This window comes from Lithobates pipiens, unplaced genomic scaffold (assembly GCF_037356315.1).
Source record: "Lithobates pipiens isolate NorthernLeopardFrog02 unplaced genomic scaffold, aLitPip1_a1.2 Scaffold_8, whole genome shotgun sequence".
Classification (NCBI taxonomy): Eukaryota; Metazoa; Chordata; class Amphibia; order Anura; family Ranidae; genus Lithobates; species Lithobates pipiens.
Genome location: NW_027507903.1, coordinates 412,760,960 through 412,773,936, shown reverse-complemented (window position 1 = coordinate 412,773,936; position 12,977 = coordinate 412,760,960).

Genomic DNA, 12,977 nt, shown 5'->3' with positions numbered 1-12,977 from the left:
AAAGTCCAACGTAAAAACACGCATGCCAGACGAGCCAGAAGCAGTCGGTCTTATAAACTAGCTTTCGTAATGGAGAATTAACATTCGTGACGTGGCAAATTATGAAATCTTGAAATGCAGCGCACATTCTCTTCTTCTTTATTGGGATAAAAATGAAGCTGCTTTGCTGGTGATACTGATGGAGTTATTGCAAACAAATTTTAAAAGGCTTTTTTTCTAGTGATATCAAGAATATCCCGTAGTTTTAAGATCAAAGATACAACTATGTGTTGGTGTCCCTTGTCAATTTTACATCGTATTTTTTTAAATGTAACTGCCTCCTCGCAAACTGTCATTTGAAGTAAAACACATAGGGGGTTATTTACTATAGCGCAAGGAAGTACTGGAAACTATTGCAAATAATAGCGCCCATTTTAGCCAATTAAAAATTCAACAGGGGAATGTGCGAATGAAAAGAAGCGCTATTAACGGCAAACAACCGTTAGTAAATTTGAAATCAGTGCTAATTAGCGATACTGCGTATATACAAATGCCAATCTACTAAGTTATTATATAGCACTGCAGTGTAACCATTGATCCATGTATGTGAAAGAAACATTTTTATCTGAGATGTGTTCTACCTCATGTGCATCTATTGATGTATATTGCAATTAGTATTACTAGTTTTTTTACCTTATTTTGCTAATGAATGCAGTTATGAATGATTATTACATAGTAATGTCTGCTATTCTGTAAAGTTACATGTATTAAACATTTAGGTTACCTATTTGTTGTATGTTGTTTTTTTCATGTTTTTTATTTTTAATTTTTTTATTTAAGTGATTATAAAGCGGTAATTATTTATGTTCATTCTTTAATCATACTACACTATTATGCAGGTCTTGTACTTAGCACAATGGCTTCGTGGTCTCCACAGCACTCACGGTACAAGTGGAAATACCAGCCAACCTACCATCCACCAGCTGTGTTTATTTTTTCTGTTTCAATATTTTTTTTATTGAAAAGTTTAACAAACAGAAATAAACAAGAGACTACAATCTGCTCCTTGTGCGCCCTCGCAGGGGCTACAAAGCATGAATGTATAACCAAAGGGCCAGCCAGCACATTATACTCATAATAAACTGAAGAAAAAAAAAGGGGAGGGAATATGCGTAGGGGATGGTATCGAGACTGGTTCCAGGACCAGGCAACTTGTTCCCTCGTCGTGTCCGGAGGGCAGGCCCTTCTTCCACCACCCCCTCCAACGGGGGGCAGCAGAGTTCATTAGCAATGGGAGAGATTACAAAGAAAAGTGAAGAAAAATAGGGAACAAAAGAAGAAAAGATAGCGAGACAAGAAGGGGAAGAAAAGGGGGGGGGGGGGAACGTTCGGGTGTGGATGCCTCGCCAAGAGGAGTCAGACCAAGCCCAGGCATGCAGCTTGGAGCGCGGGGAACTCATAGGAGATCCACGGCTCCCAGATTTTTAGAAATTTAGCATGAGAATCATGAACAATACTGGACATACGTTCCTGCAGTAACATTGCAGTCATGCAGGTTTTAACACCTTGAAAATCTACCCGTCGGGACTTCCAGGCTTGGGCAATGGTCCGCTTGGCCGCTATAAATAGATAAGTAGCCAACTTCTGTTGAGGGCCCCGCAAACCAGGTACCGGGCAATGTAGGAGGGCTAGCTTAGGGTCCCTTCGGATGGTTAGGTGGAAAAGTGTCTGCAGCAAACCAAAAATCCTCGACCAGAACCCCACCAGCCTTGGGCAAGCCCACCATGTATGCATAACATCACCTCGCTGTCCACAGTTGTGGAAGCACCTGTCCGTACTCCCAGGGAAAGCCCGAGCTGTGCGGGCAGGTACCCAATACCATCGGAGCATTACTTTATATGCAGCCTCCAGGGTATTTGTGTTGAACGAGCATTTGGTGATTGTTTTCCAGGCCCTGCTCCAGTCCTCTGGGTCCACTGGGGTCTGAAGGTCCTTTTCCCATTGAGTCATATAAGAGAGGGGTGCTGATGGCGAACGGCTATTTGGGGAGGCATAAATGGCCGAAATAAGGCCTGGGGACCCTGGGGGCGTGTTGGCATGAGTGTTCAAAAAAAGTTTTTTGGAAGGGGTAGGTAGACCTGCGGCGCAACGCTGCAATCCAGTGCTTTAATTGGATAAAGTGATAATGTTCGCTAGCCGGCGCCCCTTTCGTTTCCCGGATACTCTCCCAGGAGGGGAATAGGCGTGAGGAAAGGAAATTTTGGACTCGTGGGTAGCCATGTGAGGACCACCAGGAAAATGCCTGGGGCTCCTCCAGACTCGGGGGGAAAAGAGGGTTATGAGTGATGGGAAGTAGGGGTAGAAAGGGGGACATCAGATTGCTGGAAAAGCGAACTGAGTCCCACACCTGCAGACTATGTAGAAGCATGGGGCTGAGGGAGGGAGGGCGCAGATTTCTGGGGAGCCAAAGGAGTGCCTGAAGTGCACAAGGGTCACAGCCAGGCACCTCCAGGAGCACCCACAGAGGAACATCCGTGGTTGCATGGAGCATAGTCAACGGAGCGATCTGGGCCGCTGTGTAGTATTGAGAGATATTAGGGACCCCCAGGCCTCCCCGGAGCCTGTGGGTGTAAAGGGTCACTCTAGGTATCCTGGGACGTTTGCGCGCCCATATAAATTGGAGGATCCTATTCTGCAGGAGTCGAAGAAAAAAGGGGGGTACCCGGACAGGCAAAGCACGAAAATAATAAAGGACTTTAGGAAGGATGGTCATCTTCGCCGCAGAGATCCTGCCTACCCATGAGAGTGTGGGGAATCGCCAGGCTTGCATAAGGGTGGACACCGTTCGCAACAGGGGATAAAAGTTGGCCGAGAAAAGGGAAGAATAAGACGGTGTCAATTTGACACCTAAATAATCAATCGAGTGGGAAGCCCAACGGTATGGAAAGTGGTCCTGAAGGTGCTGCACCAGTTCCAGAGGGAGGTTAACATTCATCGCTGTGGTCTTGGAGAGGTTAATTTGAAGACCTGAGAAGGCCGAGAATCGATCTAATACTAGTTGCAAGTTGGGCAGAGAGATAAGCGGGTTGGACAGGGTCAATAGGGCGTCGTCCGCAAAGAGGTTCACTTTGTATTGAGTGCCCGCGTAAGGGATTCCCGAGATATCACCACAGGCCCTGATCGCCGCCGCCAGCGGCTCCAATGCCAGAATAAACAGTGCCGGGGACAGGGGGCATCCCTGTCTAGTCCCCCGGAGTATCGGGAAAGGTTCAGAAAGGAAGCCCGCATATTTCACCGACGCCGACGGTGCGGAATAGAGGGCTTGAATCCATTGTAGAAAATGTGGTCCAAATCCCCATTTGGTTAGAACAAAGTAAAGGTAATCCCAGGAGTGCGAATCAAACGCTTTATAAATATCTAGGGATAGCAAAAGTCCTGGTATTTTACGCTGACGAAGTATATGAAGGAGATGGACCACCTTGCGGACACTGTCCCCCGCCTGGCGACCGGGCACAAAGCCCACCTGATCCCTGTGAATGAGGACCCGAAGATATCTGTTGACTCGTGTGCTCAGAACCTTTCCCAAAACCTTCAGATCAACATTCAACAGGGAGATGGGACGAAAGGACTGTGGGTCTGTGGCCTCCTTGGATAACTTAGGGATCATAGAGATGTGGGCTTTCAGCGAGTCCGGCGAGGGTCTCGCACCTTCCCGCCAGGCATTGTAGTAAGACGTTAAATGGGGCGTGAGCAGGGATGCAAATGTCCTATAGTATAGACCGGTAAAGCCGTCTGGACCCGGGGCCTTGGACGGCTTAAGGGACTTTAGGGCTTGGGCGACCTCCAGTTCAGTTATGGGAGCATTCAAGCTAGTCTGTGCCGCTGAGGACAATAAAGGAAGACTAATTGATTGGAAGAAACTCTCTGCCCTGTCTCGGTCAAAGGCAGCTGGTCCACTATAGAGAGAGGAGAGGAAGGAGGCAAAGCCAGCAGCTACTTTGGATGGGTTGGACGGAAGAGATCATGCAATATTTGTTCCTGGGAGGCATCATGGGACGGAGGCACTTCCCTGAGGCTACGCCTGTCCAAAGAGGAGTTAAAAACAGAGTTAGAGTCTCCCATCATAATCAGAAGGCCTTTTTGGTGCTTAGTGATCACCTGAAACAAATGGGAGAAAAACCTCTGTTGAAATGAGTTAGGAGCATAATACCCAACCAAAGTGACCTTCTGGTCCCAGAGGGTGCCCTGCAAGATCAAATATCTACCCGTAGGGTCCGCTATTTCCTTAGAACAGGTAAATTGGAGGTTACGCCTAAAGGCCATCAGCACCCCTCTGTGCTTCTCAGAAGCGGAAGCCGTAAAAAACAATGGATAATGGGAGGACAAATATTTGGGGGAAGAGGATAGGGAGAACCTGGTTTCCTGCAGACACACCACATCAATGGATTGAGATTTTAAATGACGGAAGACCTTTGACCTCTTAATGGGGGAATTGAACCCATGGATGTTCTGCGAGAATATTTTCAGCACATTCTGAGTCATCTGGGGGAGAAAGGAAGGTTCATATAATTATAGAGCGACCAACAAGGTACGTACTTACCCTGATCCCAAGGCGAGGCTATCCGAACCCCGAATAGGGGAGTGGGGAGGGAAACACAAGGAAGAAGAGAAAGAGAGAGAAGAAGAAACACAGAATAGACAAGAGAAACACATAAGCATCACAATCGGTGAGCATTGCATCCCACAGCAGAACACTAAAGGAGGCGGCTCCACCACCAACCACAAGGCTAACAAATAGTGAAACATAACAGCATTGACAACAGTAAAACTACAATAGTACTAAAATATTACTACATTATTATCTTATTACCGCCCCTGCACAGGGCAATTAAAACTGGAACAAAAACAGGTGAGACGAGCTAAGCCCGTCCCGCAGTACTGCTACTGGGTAGCAGTAAATAAAACTAGTAATGGGATGAAAGGTCCTCCCCAACCGGCGCCGCCCCGCCGGGAGCGCCCAAGGAGAGGACACAACCTTGGTCCCCGAACGTGACCCCCGTGCCGGAGCGCCGCCAGGCCCCCAGGGGACCACCAACAAAAGAGGAGACCCCGTATGGCCTAGGGCCACGGTCCAGCGGGGGGCCACCAGTGCTGATCGCGGCCCGCACCCTTAAGGGGAGCGGACCTGAAATAAACCATGGCTCGACCCGAGCAAGGGAGGGAGGGTAGGAAGGAAGTGGGGGGGGACAGGGAAGAGAGAAAAGGAGAGAGAGAAAAAAAAAATTATACTAAGTTAAGAGGGAGGGAGAGGTAAGGGAAGGGAAGTAAGAATAGGGGGATGGGGAAATAAGAGGGGGAGCAGGGGGAAGAAGGAAAGTGCAGAGAGAGGGGAAGAGAAGTGCAGGGTATGGGGAGCGGGGGAATGGAAGGGAAACGGGGGGGGGGGCATGGATGAGGAGAGGAGGGAGTGGGGATGGGGAGGGAAGGCAGGGTAAAAGATGAGAATAATAGGGCCCTTTTCAGTTCTTAGGGTCCAAAAACCAACCAATATACATAGGAAAGTAGACTTTATATACAGTAAGCCCTGGAGCCGGCCCCCCAGACTACCCCTATCCCACCAGGGTTACAGTCCCACTCTCTTAATTTTAAAGAAACAATTGGTCCAAGAGAAGGCCCTCAGATGAGCTGGGGGCTTGGGCAAAACTAGGTAGTCACAGTAGGGCTGGACTACTGATAAAAGCCTCAAGTCAAAGGTGAAGTAGCATAGGGCCTGCAGTTTAAGTAAATACCACAAGTGACTGTAAGTTTATATAAAAAAAAGGGGGGGGGGACAAGGAAGGGAGGGGGGGAAGTATGGGCCAGGAGAGCATGGTCCCATCATCTGGTATGAGACAAAATCCAGCATCAGGCAGAAGTAAACAGTGCTTCAAAGGTCCGGGGAGGGCAACCGAACCAAAAACAAGGGATCATGAATGGGCGCACCCGTGTGGTCGTCATCCCGGATCTGAATAGGGGGACCGAGCATGTGATTGGTAGCAGGAAGGGGGCGTTTCCGGTTGCTGACTGGTTCCCACACACGGCCCAAGCGCCTAGAAGAGGGCCCAGGATCTGAGGCCTTCTCACAGAGGTTGGGGTCATCCGAAGAGGGGAGAAAATGTAGTGCTTTAAAAGTCGCCTGGGCTTCCTCCACGGTGTGCACTGTGTAGCCCCTGCCTTGGTAGGTGAAAGCGAGGCGAAAAGGAAAGCCCCATGTGTATTTGATGTGGCGTTCTACCAGAGCTGAAGTGTATGGTTTCAGTTGTCGCCTCTTTAGCACTGTGGAGGGGGCCAAATCAGTAAAGAGTTGGTACTTGTGGCCTTGGAAGCGGAGATCAGGCTTGTCCCGTGCTGCCCTAAGGAGCGTTTCCTTGGTGCGGTAGTACGTGAACTTGATGATAATGTCCCGAGGAGGCCCCCCTTCCTTCTTCGGCCCCGGTGGATCCGGTCAAATTCCATGCGATCAATTGGAATGCCTGGGACCAATTCCTGGAATAGAGCCGTGGCAGTAGAGGTTAAGTCCTCAATAGTTTCAGGGAGTCCCCTAAGCCGGAGGTTCCCTCGCCTCGACCTGTTCTCAAAGTCCTCTAATTTTAGGAGGGCTGCATCCAGCTCCCTGCGGATGTCCTGCAAGTCCTGCTCATGGTGATCAATAACTGTTGCTTCAGCCTCCATTCTATCTTCCAGCGCATTCGTACGGTTGCCCAACTCACGGATTTCCTTCGTGAGATGCGTGGCCAGTTTGGAGGTGGATGCTGACAGTTCCCCCTGCAGCATGGTTTTAAAGCGAGACAGCAGGTCTGCATCCCGCAATGAAGGCGCCACATAGGGTTGCTGGACTCCTGGTATGCTTTCCGCATCTGAACAGGCTTCTGGCTCACCAGTGAGCAACGGAGGGGTGAAGTCCATGTCTGAGGCCTGCGACTCCAGCAGGCCGTCTGGCGGAAAGGCCTCAAGGCTCGCACGCACAGCCTGTCTCTTTGTAGTGCTTCGTGCTGTGCCTGATTTGCGCCCCATAGTGGCAGTCTCAATGCCGGGATATAGTCAGTCAAGAGAAATGTGCAGGAGCGGTCGTATCACAGCCGGTGTGGTCGGTGGCGGAGAAGCGCCTCTAGTTTGCGGTCATCCTGGTACTTAGCTCACAAGCACCCCTGGTGTGCAGTGATTTCCAGTAATGCCAGCTAATTCTATTCTCCCCTCACACCAGCAGGCTATAGTAAGAAGAGTTTTGGAAGCTGGGTGTAGCAAGATGGCCACCGTCATCCAGGGTAGGCCGGAGCCAGGGCCTTTCCTGGGAAAAAGGGCTGCAGCAGGCTAGCAGTCTGTTTAAAGTCAGGGGCAGTTATCAGAGCTACCCCTATCTTCGGCCTCCACACTGCCCTGGGAGATGGCACCCACCCGATGGGGAGAGGATGGCAGGGGAGTCTAGAAGTAACCCCTCAGGGGACTCACCAGGCCGAGGGATGTCCGGGTCAGGTGGCAGAGAGGTGGCTCCAGTCCGGGAGGCCAAGTGAGTAGGGGGGCCTCTCCCGATGGTCGTCCGCCGCCGATACGGTGGTTCCCGGCCGTCCCGGCCGTCCCGGCAGGCAAATGCGGTGGTCTGGAGGCCGAGTAGGCCGCAAGATGGCGGCCGGCGGCCTGCCGCTTGGATCTGCGGCGGGCCAGATCGCCCCGTCCGCGGGCTATGGCGAGCGGCCAAAGGTGTCCCAGGCTGTAGGGGAGAGCCCAGCAGAGGGGATGGGTAAGTTGGTGAGCAGATTTAGCGATCCACAGCGGAGGATGGCTGTGGATTGCAATCCGGCCGGCGGAGCACAGTCACAGCACGTCCTTCCTCGTCTCCGTCCGGCCACGCCCCCCGTGTTTATTTTTTCAATGCACAAGCAAATTAAAATAAACAAACTAAGAAATGTAAAACTGCCTGTTAGCTAGTGTGTGGTATTTTCGAATTTCACATCATAATATTATTGAAGGCTTACATACCATTGCATGCATTTGAAGAGTTAATATAATAGAATCAGCCAAATTAAAGTGCATTGGCTTCACCTATTTTCAGCATGTGCTGCTTTGACTAATTGGCTAATAGTAATTTGCCTTTTTTTTCACCAATTCAATCTTTTAGTATCTCCCTGTGGGATTTGAACCCATGAGTCCTTCAAAGCCTTTGAGTTTTTCAAGGTAAAAGTACTGGCCTTTTGGGCTTAGCACAATCATACATAGAAAATACATTTACTGGTGTTTGATGTTTCTTCTCCCCGAGCTTCTCCCGCTGCTGTGTTCTTCTGTGCAGCTGGTTACCCGCTAATAAAAAAAATCCGGTCATCTTCTGTGGTGGTCTTCTGTGGCCATCCAATAACGTTGCCTGGTGAGTCCGCTCCATGGCTATGTAAGAGATGCCACACAGCGGGTGACAACACAGCAGGGGAAGGTTGCCACAGAAGAAGACCGGCTATTTTTATTAATGGGTAGGGATAAGCCTGATGTTTGAGTCGAACGTTAGTTCGTTTCGAAGATCGGGTGTTCGCCTGTTCGCCGAATAGCGAACAATTTGGGGTGTTTGCTGCAAATTCAAAAGGCGCAGAACACCCTTTAAAAGTCTATGGGAGAAATCAAAAGTGCTAATTTTAAAGGCTTATATGCTTAGTATTGTTATAAAAATTGTTTGGGTCCTGCCCTAGGGGACATGTATCAATGCAAAAAAAGTTTTAAACAGGGATGTTTTTTGGGGAGCAGTGATTTTAATAATACTTAAAGTGAACCAATAAAAGTGAAATATTTCTTTAAACTTCATACCTGGGGGGTGTCTATAGTATGCCTGTAAAATGCTCCATTTATTCCCGTGTAAAGAACAGTCCATGCACAAAATAACATTTCTAAAGGAAAAAAAGTAATTTAAAATTACTCGTGGCTATAATGAATTGTTGGGTCTTGGTAATGCAGATAAAAGTCATTGAAAAAAATGGCATGGGCCCCCCAAAAATCCATACCAGGTCCTTGTGGTCCTTGAGAGGTTGTATTGTTAGCACACTGACACACGCCCAACAGAAGTACACGCCCACCAGTGACTTTCAATCTGTCTCTTCATGTATGTCTAATGTGATTGCAGCTGATGAGCAGAAACACATAATACTATTTGCAACTGTGTTAGCCCTTGGCTATGTGCATCAAATCTCCAACTACAGGCCAAATATCGAAGTCCATTTGCATCCACATAAGCAAAGCAACAATTTTCTAAGCATATGTACCTGTGCAATGTAAACCCTACAATTTTAAATGTCCAAGTCCCTGGGCATGATTAGTGCTAACAAACATTGGGGGTTATTTACAAAAGGCAAATCCACTTTGCACTACAAGTGCAAAGTGCACTTGAAAGTGCACTGAATGTGCACTTGGAAGTGCAGTCGCTGGAGATCCGAGGGAGACATGCAAGGAAAATAAAAAACATTTTAGCTTGCACATGTTTGGATGATACAATCAGCAGAGCCTCCCCTCATTTCAGATCTTCCCCTCAGATCTACAGTGACTGTACTTCCAAGTGCACTTTCAGTGCGATTTAAAGTGCACTTTCCACTTGTAGTGCAAAGTGGATTTGCCTTTTGTAAATAACCCCCATTAACATCAGTCCCTGGCTGCAATGAGCTTTCAATATAAAGTCCAAAATTTACTTTCAAAATTAAACAAAATTAACATTAGAGATTATTTTGACAGCAGACAAATAAAACACCAGCATGTCTTTGGATTGTGGTGAGAAACCCACACAGGGAGAACATATAAACTTCAACACAAGCATTAGCATGTTGGGGAATTGAACCAGCAACCCCAGTGCTGCTAGACAGAATTGCTACTCACTTAGCCAGCAGGCAGCCTCACACATAGTTTCTGCATCTCTGTGATGTGAACCAGCCCTAAGTCCATAGCCATGCTCAGTGTCACAAGCAATATACAATATATAAGACCCCTTTCACACCGGGGGCGTTTTGCAGGCACTATAGCATTAGAAATAGCACCCGCAATCTGCCCTCAAACTGCTGCACCATTATCTCCAGTGTGAAAGCCCGAGGGCTTTCACACCGGAGCGGTGCGCTGGCAGGACGTTAGGAAAAGTCGTTAGGAAAAGTCCTGCCAGCAGCTTCATTGGAGCGGTGAAGGAACGGTGTGTTTATCGCTCCTCCACCGCTGCTCCCCATTGAAATCAATGGGGCAGCGCTGCAATACTGCCGGCAAAACGCAAACGCTATTGCGGCGTATTGCAGGCGGTTTTAACACTTTCTCGGCCACTAGCGGGGGTAAAAGCACCCCACTAGCGGCCAAAATGCGGCGATAAAATGCAGCTAAAAATAGCGGTGCTTTACCACCGATGCTATGGGCGGCGCAGTGTGAAAGCCCTCTTAGCCTAAGTATTGGGACAACTGCCTTTAAACGCACATGAACTGTAATGGCATCCCAGTTTTAGTCCGTAGGCTTAAATATTGAGTTGGCCCACCCTTTGCAGCTACAACAATTTCAACACTTCTGGAAAGGCCATCCACTGATGTTGGATGAAAAGGTCTGGCTTACATTCTCCACTCTAATTCTTCCCCAAGGTGTTCTGTTGTTCAGTCAAGTTCCTCCACCCATCCCAAACTCACTCATCCATGTCTTTATGGACATTGTTTTGTGCACTGGTCCAAATCATTTGGTGGAGGGGGGATTATGATGTGGGGTTGTTTTTCAGGGGTTGGGCTTGGCCCCTTAGTTCCAGTGAAGGGAACTCTTAAGGCATCATCATACTAAGACATTTTGGACAATTTCATGCTCCCAACTTTGTGGGAACAGTTTGGGGCTGGCCCCTCCCTGTTCCAATATGACTGCACACCAGTGCACAAAGCAAGGTCCATAAAGACATGGATGAGCGAGTTTGGGGTGGAAAAACTTGATTGGCCTGCACAGAGTCCTGACCACAACCCGATAGAAGACCTTTTGGCTGAATTAAAGTACAGGCTGCAAGCCAGGCCTTCTCATCCAACATCAGTGCCTGGCCTCACAAATGTACTTCTGGAATAATGGACAAATATTGCCATTGACACACTAAACCCTATGGACAGGCTTCCCAGCCTTCCCAGAAGCTGTTTTAGCTGCAAAGGGTGGCCCAAATCAAATTTTAACCCTACGGACTAAGACTGGGCTGCCATTACAGGTCATGTGTATGTAAAGTCAGGCGTCTGAATACTTTTGGCTAAATAGTGTATCTAACAATGGTGGTGGTGGAACTTTTCTACACATAAATATTACATTTAGGACTTGGGAGATGAAACAACATCTCTACATGAAGCAGAATTTTGGGGATGCAAACCCAGATGCTCAGGGATGCTAAACAGAAGTTCTAACCTCCAAGCCATGGAGCTGCCACATGTCATAGCCCCCTACACATAAATACTGAATTTCTTTGGACATACAGGTGATGGAATTATATTACTCAAGAGTTATTCTTCTTGATTTATTCTGTGATATTTGGTGGTTCTTTGTGGGTGAGTGTATAGTGATATTAGTAGTGAATAGTGATAATATACTCAATTTTTGGGGGATTACATTTTGATTTCTGATGTTGGTACACATATCAAATTTTTTGGGCTCAAATTATGATTTTTTTTTGGAAATAATAAAAAGCACAAACAATTGTGACTCATTTTAAATTTGCATCAGCAATGGTATTGTTTGTGCTTTGTAAAGACACCTGTGTGGGTTTGGGTAGAGATTGCTGTGAGATGGAGAGTAACAAGTGAAAGTGACAGAGAAAAATATATTTTACCAAAACATCAAAATATTCCACATAAATAGTATTCTTAAAAACAAAATAGATGAGAAAAAAAATAGAAGCAGAAACATTGTTGCAAGGGACATTTATTTCAGAGAAAGATACATTCCATTTTAACATTAAAAGTATTTATTTATTGTACCATTAGAATCAATGGCTGAAACTTGTATTGGACTATAATAATGCAGATTTTCATTCTCAAAAAACGCATTTTAGCCAAGTGCTAATTTTGGTATTTACTATAGCGCCTTATAAAAAAGACACTTGAGCTAAAATTAGAACTATTTGCAGGTCTGAGCATGCTCAGTTGTGTTGGCACCTAGTTGTACAAAACCTGTAAATTTATCTCTTCTCAGACTTTTAAAGATATTTCAGTGTAGAAATCACTTTTTCACACAGTTTAAAATCAGATTATCTTTAAATAATATACCGCATATTTCAGTACCATTTAGGCAATTATATCATGCTCTGAACATTATTTCCATATGCAATTCTCCAGCTTTTAGCAGAGTAATGATTTGGGCACTATTTGGTTTCAGGGAACTATAGTAAATTCGATTTTGGGAGTATTTTCTCACCAGTGCTATACTGAATACCATTCGCGGCATTTAGCATGAATTAGCACCGCAACGCTATAGTAAATGACCCCCATTGCCAAGTATTATTCTACACAATTTTTTTTATTGTGCATTAAAAAAAGAAAACAAATAAAATTAGACATGCTATCTGCCAATAGAACTTAACCAAAAAGTGCATTCTATGCATCCAAAAATATAGAAAATATAACAAATCAAATCATTATTATTCAACCAAAAAATAAAATTAAATCCTCATGCATGTGTCCTGCTTCTTAATATAGGGGGTCAACAATGCCAAGAGTTGGTGAAAGCAGGGGTCTGTCATCTGGAGATAATTCCAAAAAACATCTGGATTATTCTCCTGGAGCCCCCGCAGCAAAGGCATATAGCATAATTGGTCACGATTAATAAAGCAACTAATTTTTGGTCCAAAAACTCCTCCTCCTGTTCCTGGACTGAACTTGGGTCAAGGCAATAACTCCAAGGCCAATAATAAATAACATGTTATCTCCTCTGATTCCGCAACATGTCAGGTTGACGAATGGCCGTTCAGAAATTAACTGAAAAGCGCTAAATGAAAAGCGCAAACTGAA